We start from the raw sequence: 14,039 nt of genomic DNA, 5'->3' as shown, positions 1-14,039 counted from the left end.
GTACTCAGTCGCGGTCCCCAGACTCTCGTGTTTTGAGAGGGATCGTACTCCCCTTACCTAATGTGGGAATCCCGTTTTTGTGCCTCAAGGGTCAATGGTGTAAGGCACTTAGAAATCATTGCGGATTGTGGTTGTTGTCAATTGCCACGGAAATTAAGGCCGTGCAAGTACCTTCTACCCCTTCTTCTTCCCTTTCATTTGTTGTCCGGTTACTACACAATATTACCCATTTGGTGAGGTGTCCTAAAAAAAAAAAAAAAAAGCATTACGTCCTAATGTTAACAACTCTTCTTTTTTCTTTCTCTAGGTCTGCCAGTAGCTGACAAGGTAGAAAGATGACCTCTTCTCTTTCATTCTTGTGAAGTTAGAGGCAGTGCCCATTTAAACTGTGGCTGAGGCTCTGCGATGGTGCAAGTCTATCTTACTCCTTCAAATTCAGTGATGCTGCCGGAGTTTTCAGTAATGAACTTTGAAGGATTCAACCACTCTAAAGCTTTTGGACAGTGGCAATTATCTGAAAACATTGCTACAGGTTTATCTTCTTCGTCTACGTTTGTTTGCTCTCTCCATCTCATTCAAAGCAGTCAGGACTGGTTTGCTTCCCCCTTCTCTGGAAATTTGCACTAGGAACCATTGTTAGAATCAGAATCCTGATCTGAGAGCACGATGAAAAATGTTGCACTCCAACTTGGACATTGGAGAGGAAAATGTTCATGTATACGTCAGTATGGTACTCAGACAGCTGCTTACACCTTTTAGCTTTTAAACCTGAGAAGCAACAGGTAGTTTCTACGTTGCCCTCGGGGATAGTGTACTCTTTTGTACTTTGCTTCTATACAAACAGCTCAGAATTTTAAAGTCATGTTGTCGCTCATACCACCAAACAACCTTGCACGGCATTACGCGTTCCCCCCCAGATAGATCTTGCCCTGAATGCGTGACCAGACAAGGAAATAATGCCGGCACGTGAAACGAACTCGTAAATACATCTCTTTTTGGCTCGTTTTGTTTTGTTTTGATGCTTTGTGGGGCTTAGCTGTACTTCAGTGAGAAGAATGTCTTCTGGTGTGAACTGAAATTATACCTCTATGCCACAATGTCCCTCTCTTTTTTTTTTATTTTTTTTTTTGGGGGGGGGTTGGGGGGGGGGTGGGGAGGGGAGAGGAGGGTGTTGATAATTCCTTGTGGCCACCTGAAGGAGTTGCAAAATAATAAAATTTAGGTGAAGGAAAAGTTCCTTCTCTTAATTTTTGTCGTCGTTGTTTTTCTTTTCCATCTGGTCATAAAATGAAGGTCCCATTCTCTGGCTTGTGGCAGAGTGCAAGCGTGCTGAAACCGTTCACGTTACGTAGACTGTATTTGTCTGAAATGATAATATCATACCTATAGTCTGCTGCAGGCTCAAAAGCAGCCTATGCCTCCTGGACCGTTTTATGCCTTTGCTTTTGTTACTACGCCCTTGTAAGTCTTCAACAGGGAAATGAAATTACCCTATAGAGAAGAAACACCATCCAGAAGAAACTTCAGGTGCTAGGGCCTGAATCTTCACTGAAACCAAAGGCAGGTATCTTACTGACGTGAAGAAAGGGGCTTCAATCTATCCTGGTTTGTTTACTAATGAAGGAGCGTGAAAAAGATGCATGTCCTTGTCTCTGCAGAGGAGGTGAAGGAACAGCTAGTGCAAGGAACACAAAATTCAGTTATGCCGAACTAACAGGCGGTTGTATCCCAGCTTGGAGACTGCAACACAGAATCACCTAGGTTGGAAGAGACCTCCAAGATCATGTAGTCCAAGCTCTGACATAACACTAACCAGTCCTCCACTAAGCCGTATCCCTAAGCTCCACACCTAAACATCTTTTAAAGACCTCCAGGGATGGTGACTCGACCACTCCCCTGGGCAGCCCGGTCCAATGCCTAACGACCCGTTTGGTGAAGAAGTTTTTCCTAACATCCAGCCTACACCTCCACTGGTGCAACTTTAGCCCATTCCCCCTCGTCCGATCACCAGGCACATGTGAGAACAGACCAACCCCCACCTCGCTACAGCCTCCTTTAAGGTATCTGTAGAGTGCGATAAGGTCGCCCCTGAGCCTCCCCTTCTCCAGAGCGAACAATCCCAGCTCCCTCAGCCGCTCCTCATAAGACTTGTTCTCCAGATCCCTCACCAGCTTTGTTGCCCTTCCCTGGACTCACTGGAGCCTCTCAATATCCTTCTTGTAGCGAGGGGCCCAAAACTGAACATAGTACTTGGGGTGCGGCCTCACCAGAGCCAAGTACAGGGGCACAATGGCTTCCTTAGTCCTGCTGGCCACGCCGTTTCTTGTACGAGCCAGGATGCTGTTGGCCTTCTTGGCCACCTGAGCACGCTGCTGGCTCATATTCAGTCGACTATCCACCATCACTCCCAGGTCCTTCTCTGCCAGGCAGCTTTCTAACCACTCGGATGGCTTTTCCAACCATCTTCAAACTTCCAGATCTAGAGGAACGCTTTGGCTGCAGCCTAAAAGCCACGTGCACGTAAGCTGCCGCAAGCCAGCCGACCTTCTTCCCATGACCTGCCAGGAAACAGCAATGTAGGCACGTAACCAAATTAAAGCCAAAACTTGCAGCCCAGTCCTTGACCTGAATAGTGAGTGAGGATCCGGAGCCTGGCATTTATGCGTGATAGCTTCTACGCAGCCGAAGTAAATACACCCCGGGTGCCCTGAGCTGGAGGACCACGATGGTGGGAATGATCAACTCCCAACCGACCCTGAACGTGTGCGCGATTTGCTGCTCCACCTGGACCTATACAAGTCCGTGGGACCAGGTGGGATTCATCCCAGGGTGCTTAAGGAGCTGGCTGACGCCATCGCGGGACCTCTCTCAATTATTTTTCAATGATCTTGTGAATCTGGAGAGGTCCCAGTGGACTGGAAGCTGGCAAATGTCGTACCAATTTTCAAGAAGGGCAAGAAAGTGGACCGTGGCAACTACAGGCCTGTCAGGCTCACATCAGCGCCTGGTAAAATTCTGGAGAAGATGATCCTTGAAGTTCTTGAAGCGCACCTGGGGGACAACGCAGTCATTGGTCCCAGCCAACATGGGTTCATGAGGGGTAGGTCCTGCCTAACAAATCTGAATTCCTTTTATGATAAGATCACCCATCTAGTTGATCAAGGGAAACCAGCTGACGTGATCTTTTTGGACTTGAGCAAAGCTTTTGACACGGTTTCCCGTGCGATCCTACTGGACAAAATGTCCAGCATACAACTCAACAAACACGTCATACGGTGGGTGAGCAATTGGCTGACAGGCAGGGCTCAAGGGCTTGTGGTAAACGGGGCCACATCAGGCTGGCGCATGGTCACTAGTGGGGTCCCTCAAGGCTCCACTTTAGGGCCGGTCCTCTTCACGGATTTTATAAACAATTTAGATGTAGGACTAGAAGGTGTTTTGAGCAAATTTGCTGATGGCACCAAACTTGGAGGCGTTGTAGACTCAGATGAGGGTGGAAAGGCCTCGCAGAGAGATCTGGGCAGATTGGAGAGCTGGGTGATCACCAACCGCATGACGATTAACAAGAGCATGTGCCGGGTCCTGCACCTGGGACAGGGCAACCCTGGCTATACGTACCGAGTGCGAGGCGCAGAGTGCGAGGCGCAGAGTGCGAGGCGCAGAGTGCGAGGCGCAGAGTGCGAGGCGCAGAGTGCGAGGCGCTTCCTAGCAAGATGTCTTCTGCAGAGGTTTGCAAAGGAGTTTCTGTGCTTGCAGGGGTACGTTACTTTAGTTTTGTGGCAATGCAATTGAGTTTTGGAAGTTGTCTTGCCCTTTTCTACATCCTTCCTGCATCCAGAGGAGGAGCTGTGAAGCTTAACGTCACAAATCTCTAATGCAGATCATAAACCCCACAAAGTTAAGGTAGTTGTTCATCTTGGACAGGGTACGTTTGAATCCAAAACTCATCTTTAGGATGGAAGCAAGCTCTTTATTAAGCTCTTTCTGTTAATAGGAACGTGAGTCTTTCTGCCTGGAGCACAATTCAACAGAGCAGTCAACCAGTTCTTTAGCTTTGAAGGTGCTGAAGTGGACCCTGGGTTAAAAAGAACCGGTTCCCAGCCTGCCTCGAAAGGCTTACGCTTAGTGCTAAAATGTGAGTTTCCTTTCTGGTACGTGAACATCCTAGCCTTAAGATTTTCAGTACTCAGTCGCGGTCCCCAGACTCTCGTGTTTTGAGAGGGATCGTACTCCCCTTACCTAATGTGGGAATCCCGTTTTTGTGCCTCAAGGGTCAATGGTGTAAGGCACTTAGAAATCATTGCGGATTGTGGTTGTTGTCAATTGCCACGGAAATTAAGGCCGTGCAAGTACCTTCTACCCCTTCTTCTTCCCTTTCATTTGTTGTCCGGTTACTACACAATATTACCCATTTGGTGAGGTGTCCTAAAAAAAAAAAAAAAAAGCATTACGTCCTAATGTTAACAACTCTTCTTTTTTCTTTCTCTAGGTCTGCCAGTAGCTGACAAGGTAGAAAGATGACCTCTTCTCTTTCATTCTTGTGAAGTTAGAGGCAGTGCCCATTTAAACTGTGGCTGAGGCTCTGCGATGGTGCAAGTCTATCTTACTCCTTCAAATTCAGTGATGCTGCCGGAGTTTTCAGTAATGAACTTTGAAGGATTCAACCACTCTAAAGCTTTTGGACAGTGGCAATTATCTGAAAACATTGCTACAGGTTTATCTTCTTCGTCTACGTTTGTTTGCTCTCTCCATCTCATTCAAAGCAGTCAGGACTGGTTTGCTTCCCCCTTCTCTGGAAATTTGCACTAGGAACCATTGTTAGAATCAGAATCCTGATCTGAGAGCACGATGAAAAATGTTGCACTCCAACTTGGACATTGGAGAGGAAAATGTTCATGTATACGTCAGTATGGTACTCAGACAGCTGCTTACACCTTTTAGCTTTTAAACCTGAGAAGCAACAGGTAGTTTCTACGTTGCCCTCGGGGATAGTGTACTCTTTTGTACTTTGCTTCTATACAAACAGCTCAGAATTTTAAAGTCATGTTGTCGCTCATACCACCAAACAACCTTGCACGGCATTACGCGTTCCCCCCCAGATAGATCTTGCCCTGAATGCGTGACCAGACAAGGAAATAATGCCGGCACGTGAAACGAACTCGTAAATACATCTCTTTTTGGCTCGTTTTGTTTTGTTTTGATGCTTTGTGGGGCTTAGCTGTACTTCAGTGAGAAGAATGTCTTCTGGTGTGAACTGAAATTATACCTCTATGCCACAATGTCCCTCTCTTTTTTTTTTATTTTTTTTTTTGGGGGGGGGTTGGGGGGGGGGTGGGGAGGGGAGAGGAGGGTGTTGATAATTCCTTGTGGCCACCTGAAGGAGTTGCAAAATAATAAAATTTAGGTGAAGGAAAAGTTCCTTCTCTTAATTTTTGTCGTCGTTGTTTTTCTTTTCCATCTGGTCATAAAATGAAGGTCCCATTCTCTGGCTTGTGGCAGAGTGCAAGCGTGCTGAAACCGTTCACGTTACGTAGACTGTATTTGTCTGAAATGATAATATCATACCTATAGTCTGCTGCAGGCTCAAAAGCAGCCTATGCCTCCTGGACCGTTTTATGCCTTTGCTTTTGTTACTACGCCCTTGTAAGTCTTCAACAGGGAAATGAAATTACCCTATAGAGAAGAAACACCATCCAGAAGAAACTTCAGGTGCTAGGGCCTGAATCTTCACTGAAACCAAAGGCAGGTATCTTACTGACGTGAAGAAAGGGGCTTCAATCTATCCTGGTTTGTTTACTAATGAAGGAGCGTGAAAAAGATGCATGTCCTTGTCTCTGCAGAGGAGGTGAAGGAACAGCTAGTGCAAGGAACACAAAATTCAGTTATGCCGAACTAACAGGCGGTTGTATCCCAGCTTGGAGACTGCAACACAGAATCACCTAGGTTGGAAGAGACCTCCAAGATCATGTAGTCCAAGCTCTGACATAACACTAACCAGTCCTCCACTAAGCCGTATCCCTAAGCTCCACACCTAAACATCTTTTAAAGACCTCCAGGGATGGTGACTCGACCACTCCCCTGGGCAGCCCGGTCCAATGCCTAACGACCCGTTTGGTGAAGAAGTTTTTCCTAACATCCAGCCTACACCTCCACTGGTGCAACTTTAGCCCATTCCCCCTCGTCCGATCACCAGGCACATGTGAGAACAGACCAACCCCCACCTCGCTACAGCCTCCTTTAAGGTATCTGTAGAGTGCGATAAGGTCGCCCCTGAGCCTCCCCTTCTCCAGAGCGAACAATCCCAGCTCCCTCAGCCGCTCCTCATAAGACTTGTTCTCCAGATCCCTCACCAGCTTTGTTGCCCTTCCCTGGACTCACTGGAGCCTCTCAATATCCTTCTTGTAGCGAGGGGCCCAAAACTGAACATAGTACTTGGGGTGCGGCCTCACCAGAGCCAAGTACAGGGGCACAATGGCTTCCTTAGTCCTGCTGGCCACGCCGTTTCTTGTACGAGCCAGGATGCTGTTGGCCTTCTTGGCCACCTGAGCACGCTGCTGGCTCATATTCAGTCGACTATCCACCATCACTCCCAGGTCCTTCTCTGCCAGGCAGCTTTCTAACCACTCGGATGGCTTTTCCAACCATCTTCAAACTTCCAGATCTAGAGGAACGCTTTGGCTGCAGCCTAAAAGCCACGTGCACGTAAGCTGCCGCAAGCCAGCCGACCTTCTTCCCATGACCTGCCAGGAAACAGCAATGTAGGCACGTAACCAAATTAAAGCCAAAACTTGCAGCCCAGTCCTTGACCTGAATAGTGAGTGAGGATCCGGAGCCTGGCATTTATGCGTGATAGCTTCTACGCAGCCGAAGTAAATACACCCCGGGTGCCCTGAGCTGGAGGACCACGATGGTGGGAATGATCAACTCCCAACCGACCCTGAACGTGTGCGCGATTTGCTGCTCCACCTGGACCTATACAAGTCCGTGGGACCAGGTGGGATTCATCCCAGGGTGCTTAAGGAGCTGGCTGACGCCATCGCGGGACCTCTCTCAATTATTTTTCAATGATCTTGTGAATCTGGAGAGGTCCCAGTGGACTGGAAGCTGGCAAATGTCGTACCAATTTTCAAGAAGGGCAAGAAAGTGGACCGTGGCAACTACAGGCCTGTCAGGCTCACATCAGCGCCTGGTAAAATTCTGGAGAAGATGATCCTTGAAGTTCTTGAAGCGCACCTGGGGGACAACGCAGTCATTGGTCCCAGCCAACATGGGTTCATGAGGGGTAGGTCCTGCCTAACAAATCTGAATTCCTTTTATGATAAGATCACCCATCTAGTTGATCAAGGGAAACCAGCTGACGTGATCTTTTTGGACTTGAGCAAAGCTTTTGACACGGTTTCCCGTGCGATCCTACTGGACAAAATGTCCAGCATACAACTCAACAAACACGTCATACGGTGGGTGAGCAATTGGCTGACAGGCAGGGCTCAAGGGCTTGTGGTAAACGGGGCCACATCAGGCTGGCGCATGGTCACTAGTGGGGTCCCTCAAGGCTCCACTTTAGGGCCGGTCCTCTTCACGGATTTTATAAACAATTTAGATGTAGGACTAGAAGGTGTTTTGAGCAAATTTGCTGATGGCACCAAACTTGGAGGCGTTGTAGACTCAGATGAGGGTGGAAAGGCCTCGCAGAGAGATCTGGGCAGATTGGAGAGCTGGGTGATCACCAACCGCATGACGATTAACAAGAGCATGTGCCGGGTCCTGCACCTGGGACAGGGCAACCCTGGCTATACGTACCGACTGGGTGACGAGATGCTGGAGAGCAGCCCCGCAGAGAGGGATCCGGGGGCGGTGGTTGACAGCAAGTTGAACATGAGCCAGCAGTGTGCCCTGGCAGCCAGGGGGGCCAACCATATCCTGGGGTGCATCAAGCACGGCATTGCTGGTCGATCGAGGGAAGTGATTGTCCCGCTCTACTCTGCGCTGGTGCGGCCTCACTTCGAGTACTGCATGAAGTTCTGGGCAGCACAGTACAAGAAGGACATTAAACTGCTGGAGAGTGTCGAGAGGAGGGCGACGAAGATGGTGAAGGGCCTAGAGGGGAAGCCGGATGAGGAGCGGCTGAGGTCACTGGGCCTCTTCAGCCTGGGGAAGGGGAGGCTGAGGGGGGACCTCATTGCAGCGTACAACTTCCTCGCGTGGGGGAGTGCAGAGGCAGGTGCTGACCTATTCTCCGTAATCACCAGTGATAGGACCCACGGGAACGGTGTTAAGCTGAGGCAGGGAAGGTTTAGGCTGGACGTCAGCAAGAGGTTCTTCACCGAGAGGAGGGTGGTCGCACACCGGAACAGGCTCCCCAGGGAACTAGTCACTGCACCAAGCCTGTCTGAATTTAAGAAGCAATTGGACCGTGCACTTAGTCACGTGGTCTAAACTTTTGGGTAGACCTGTGCGGTGCCAGGAGTTGGACTTGATGATCCTTATGGGTCCCTTCCAGCTCAGGATATTCTATGATTCTATAAATAGTGTAGTCAGAGGTCACGGGGCTAGATTTAGAAAAGTCCTGCATAAAGAAGGGATCTCAGAGAAGAAAATGTAAATAACATTAATATCAAGAAAAGGAATTCTGATTGCTAAATTCTTTATCTGTCATGACTAGACAGACGAAAATCTACGATGGCAAGTTTGCCTTTAAGGTCATTTTCTTTTTTTATTCATTTCTTTTATTTATTTGTATTGATTTTTTTAACAGGCTCTGTACTAATTTTGCTCACAGAATGACTAACAGAAATATGACCCTTGTGCACCTTTTGTAGTTAATTCATTAGGTCAGCTGTAACCACTAAGCCCCTTGTCAGGTTATTTCTACTAGCAATAAGGAGCAATAGACCTTAAAACTTTGAAGCCAGGTAGACGAGCTTATTCCACAAGGTCTCTTGGCTCCACCCTTGTTAAGTGAAACCTGCCAGGTGTGGGTCATTTGACCTTTGCTATATTAGGAAGCCTGAGGACTTGTGGGGGAATTGCCTCCCCAGGGGAGACTGAGGCTTGGGTAGCCTGGGGTGTTTTTCTCTCGTGGTGAATTGGTCTCCGTGTTCCCTACTAGGCTGCTTTTCCTTCATGTTTTCTGCCCTCTCTGTGAAATAGTTTTAGAGACTCTATGAGCTAGTTACGTTGGTGGTGCCTTCTTCAGAAAAGCCCTGGTGGCACTCTTTCACTGCGAAGCAACTTTGGAAGTGACTGGAGTTCAGGAGACAGCAGGTAAGTGTTCCTGGGTTCTGTGGTTGTTACTGCTGAGGAGTTTGAGTACTTCCTTCACCTTGTCTGTTTTCTGTGAAATTACTTAGGTGGATTCTAAGCTCCCTTCCGAGCACTGGAAGAAAAAAACAAACAAAAAAAAGGCCTCACAAGCCCAAGTGCACACAGGTCAGCCTGACGTTGAAGAAGGTTCTTAAGTATTTGGAAGATTGACAAACGGGCTGTGTGAACAAGGTGCCTTAATGTGAATGCAGATTGTGGTAAGTAGAAAGAGGTTGGCCTTGTGGTAAGTAGAAAGAGGTTGGGATGGATACTGGTGGAAAGATTGCTACTTTGACTAAGTGGAAATCGTGAGAATGTGCTGTTGTTCATAAAAAAAAAATACAGTTTTCAAAAGATGCAGGCCAAAAGCAGCATGAGGAAAGTCTGTCATCTTCTCTTCAGGCCTGGGTCTCAGCTGGGGACTGCTTCCTGAACAGGTCCAGCACCTTAAAGAGAACTGCACTTCGTCCCAAGCCCTATGAACCCGAGTCTCAGCTATCACGGGTAAGCGTCTTTCTGGTCCCCAGCCCTTTTGCTTCGAGATGGCATCCTGAAGAAGCTGCTCCAATACTTTTCCAGGGACCGAGGTGAGACACTACCTGTTGTTTCCCAGATCTTTCTTCCTATTCTTTTTGATGACGGGGGTCATATTGGCTATCATCCAGTCTGATCGTCTTTCTCCTCCTGGTCTGGAGACCTGTAGTAGGCCCACACTGCTGTGTCTCCCATACCAGCCCACCCCTTGATTCGTATTGACAAGTTCTCCACTTGTCCATCACCCTTTCTCAGCTGGAGCTGGGTACACTAATTGCTCCCTCACATAAAGGGCAACCCCACCCCCTCCCTTCCCCAGCCTGTCTCTCCTAAAGAGGACGTAGCCCTCCATGATTGCGTTCTAGTCATGCGAGCTGTCCCACCACGTCTCAGTGATCCCAACGAGACTGTGGCCCTGCGACTGAACACAGATCTTGAGCTCATCCTGTTTATTTCCCATGCTCTGTGCACTGCTGTACAGGCACTTTAGGGAAGCAGCAGGTACAGTTATCCCGGGGGCTGCAAGAAGAAGATACTGGACGGGGAATTGGGAACACTACGTTCTCTGAGGAGCCCTCAGACAATCCTATGGAAGAGCTCAGAAGTTTTTCCCTGTCTTCAACAGTGGCAGTAGTGTGAAACGTGTTCATCTGATTTGTGTCAATATGGAACAATGCTAGGGCCGCAAGGTATGATGAATGTGACCTTCTGTCCTACAGACCCTTGTATAACCAAGTGTCTAAGAAAAACAGAGTGGTTAATGTATAGAGTTCTTGTGTCTTGCGAAGGAATGTTTTAGCAATTCGTGTCAATAGAGAGCTTGAAGGGAAATGTAGTTTGTAGGCTTTTCCTTGAAGTCTCTGATATCTGGGGGGGGGGGGGGGGGGGAGAGGGGGAGGTTCAGAATAGCTGGTAACTATTTCGACTATTGCATGGGACACTACCCAAGTCTCTGGTACCTGGCCAGGAGACTAAGGAGACAGGGGAAGCTGAAGAACGACTAAAAGACAAAGCTTGCAGGGGGCGCTGCACGAGTCTCTGACATACAGCCAAGCTGGACAAAGGAGAAGGACAAGAAGGAGGAAGACTATGAGCCTTCAGCATGAGAGACCCCCAGAGGGACCACCGGAGACTGATACGCGTGTGCCAGTAGGAGGGTTTGGATTCCAGAAACTAATTATAATAACCCTGGTTGTTTTAGAAGCAGTAATGAATATGTATTAGCCTAGGAGCATAAAAATCAGCTGCTTGATGTAACTGGTGTGAGTCTGGGTGGAGCAGAGACTCCCAGCGTACCCAGCGCTGTTTGCTTGCCTCTGTTCCTTTAATAAATTGTAAACTTTGATTATAGTCCTATTTTGAAGACTGAGCCGTTTATAACAACTACGGGCTTGTCTGGGATGGCTTTGGTTCCTGAATTCTGGTTTGATCTATGACAGGTGCCCCACCATTTGGTGGCTCCTGTTCGAGTCAGGTCAGGACTGATGCCATCTTGAACCTGAATAAAGGTAAGCAAAGATCTTCATTTTTTTATGAGCTCCCTTGCCAGCTGCAGCACTGTATTTTGCCCGTAAGTCTGCGCGCGAAGATCCGAATGAAGACGACGGAGTCGTAAGTGTTTAAGGAGTATACTGTTTGGTTTGGTGGGATCTGGTTGCATGTGTGTGTAAGAGTGTAACTGAGACAGAACTTAGCTCTGAAGTGAGTGTGGAGGTCTTCTAACCGTGGTTCCAATCTGCCTCGAGGGACTTGGCCGGTGAAGGACCGAAGCAATTCCTATAGGATTCGTGGGTGGGTGATAGGTCCTAAACCCCCTGCAAGACACTCTTACTAAGGTAACCAAGGGCTGTGGGGAATTGCCGTAAGTAAAATTCCTAGATGGGTCAGACAGAATTGAAGACCAAGGACCAGAAGGAAGGGAACAAAATACCAGACATACCACCAGAAAGTCCATTAGGAATAACGATTAGAAACTGGAATGATAGGGGCCCCAGAAAACAAAAGAGTAAATTAAAAATGGTCCAGTATTATACGATAGAATGACCAAAAGAACCCTTAAGACCCCTTGTATTCTGGCCGATATTTGGGTCCATGGAGGACTGGGTCTGTCAGGCTTTGAACATTAATATTAATAGTAGAATACCCGTGGATCTGGAAGAGAGCAAGTATGCTGCAGCTGAAACATGGAATTAGAAATTAGAGAGCCATTGATTAAGAATGAGTATGTGCTACATTTGCAATGTACTGTGCCTGTACTGCGCTTAGACCTCCAGATAACAGGAGCCCCTTGGACCCCAATGTTATATATGGAGTGGTAATTTGTGTTGAGAAGATGGTTGATCTTAATAAAGAAGGGGGAGATTTAGGAATGTGGCTTTAGGGGTTGGAAAGCCCTGTGGTTGAGGTAACATTAGACTCTTAACAATGAGGTCAGCAGGAATATAAAAGACTTTAGAGGGAACAAAGAAGGGTGATTCAGGAGAGTCCATGCAGTCTCTGGTTTCTTCTTCTCCAAATGGTTTCTTGTTCTCCAGCCATTAAGGCATGGATGTTTCTGGGTGTTTGCTGCTGTTGTTACATTCAAAGTTGTTTGACCAATGAAAAGTTGTTTTGAAAAGAACTGCTGTGGAGAGAAGGGTATAAGAGGGGAGCCTGCCCTCAAGACAAAGAGAATGTTACATCAATAAAGAAGCAGAAAAAAGAAGTGAAGAGGAACAGGCTGGCAGAATGGAGACCAGGACAGGAGCAGGCACATTGATTGCCTCATGAAGACAGGTTCGGCCAAACTCAGCAAACAGCTCAGAGAAGCTCGTACTGAAAGTCGCTGGAAATAGGCGCACTGGAGCTGGAGAGAAGCTCGAGCTGAGAGAAGCGGACCCGTGCACACAACTGCCTCTCGCTGGTAAGCAGTTGCGCATTATGGGGAATCATACGTCCTTAGGAACAAAGACTGTCCTGGTAACCTTACAGCTTATTCTTCTTATTAACAATTGGACAGTTCATGATCCTGAAATATGGGACCAAACTGAGGTCAAGGTGTGGGACTCTGCAACTAAAAACTACAAGGTTGCAGTGGGATTGCTCGGCACCTGGAGAGCTATCTCTGAGGTCTTAAAGAGCCATGTGGGACCACAGTCAGAAACGTGTCGTTTGCCAGATAGTGAGGGAGCTGCGGGCTCCTTTACTGATCTGACTGATATGCCATGGGCCCCTCTGGTGCTACAGCCATTGAAGGTTTTTGCTGTTACGCCCCCTGGTGACCTGGACGTGCCTTTTGACCCAGGCCTATTGGCCTTGAAAAGGAGATGGATATGCTTTTCTTTGATCCGGGAAGAACGGGAAACATAAGGCCCGAAGGCCGAGTTGCTTGACAACTTAAAGCAAGACTTATTGTTCAAAGGGAATGGAAAATGGAGACTTGTTTGTAATCAAGAAAAGGAATGGAAAATGGAGACTGTTAAGTCATGGAACTTAGAGGATTGTTTGTTACCTTTTCTGATTGTACATATGTATAGGCATACTTGGGTTGAGTATGTGAAAGCGATGTTCTGTATACTTAGAATGTTTGATGTTTGTGTGTGCGTGTTGGTGGAGCGTAGACTCCCCCCACACCCAGCACTGTTTACTTGCCTTTTATACCTTTTAGAAATATTTGTTTTATAAATATTACAAAATTCAGATTGAGTTGAGACATCATTTATAACAGCACTAACACCCATGATTGATTATTTGAAGTGTAAAATTAATTTCAGTTTTTAAAATGTTGTGGGTATAACTCAAAACCCATTACATCAGTTGAGTCAAGTTAATGCCTCATCCTAAAATACCTGTAACTGAACAGACCTGCTGAAATGTCCAACTCTACAGGTATTTGAACCTTGCTTGTGAAAAGAACTTTCAGCTTCGTTAGAATCATAGGATAACTTGCCTGTGAATAAGTAGAAAGTTTGGATGTTTGCTTTTGATGTATTGGTCACCAATAACCCAGAAAGCAGGAATTTCTCTTGTCATGGCTGTGCTTTTGGATTTTCACAAGTATTGTATTTTCTTCTTGTTCTCTCCTTTTATGCAAATAGCACATCAAGACAACATCAAGGTACCTGCCTTTGCATAAGGAAAAGAACAGGAACTTCTGTTTTACCAACTGTGGTTTAACTTACATTGCCTAAGTAACTTACAGCAGAGCTATTTAAATTTTAGTT

At 47.2% G+C, this 14,039-nt stretch overlaps 1 long non-coding RNA gene across 3 annotated transcripts; it reads left to right on the top strand.

Annotated features, from left to right (window-relative positions):
- The first annotated feature begins 9,026 nt into the window (after positions 1 to 9,026).
- Positions 9,027 to 11,187, top strand: LOC311434945. Of its 3 annotated transcripts, none has more exons than XR_014691850.1 (4): positions 9,027 to 9,264; positions 9,351 to 9,518; positions 9,649 to 9,890; positions 10,319 to 11,187. It is a non-coding gene; the product is annotated as an uncharacterized lncRNA (long non-coding RNA). The 3 variants fall into 3 exon arrangements; XR_014691851.1 differs by having other exon boundaries at positions 9,649 to 10,537; positions 10,817 to 11,187; XR_014691852.1 differs by having other exon boundaries at positions 9,351 to 9,521; positions 9,659 to 9,890.
- Positions 11,188 to 14,039: the final 2,852 nt, after the last annotated feature.

This window comes from Aythya ferina (genome assembly GCF_964211825.1).
Source record: "Aythya ferina genome assembly, chromosome: 3".
NCBI lineage: Eukaryota > Metazoa > Chordata > Aves > Anseriformes > Anatidae > Aythya > Aythya ferina.
Note: the sequence above shows the minus strand (reverse complement) of the source record. Positions and strands in the feature narration are given on the sequence as shown.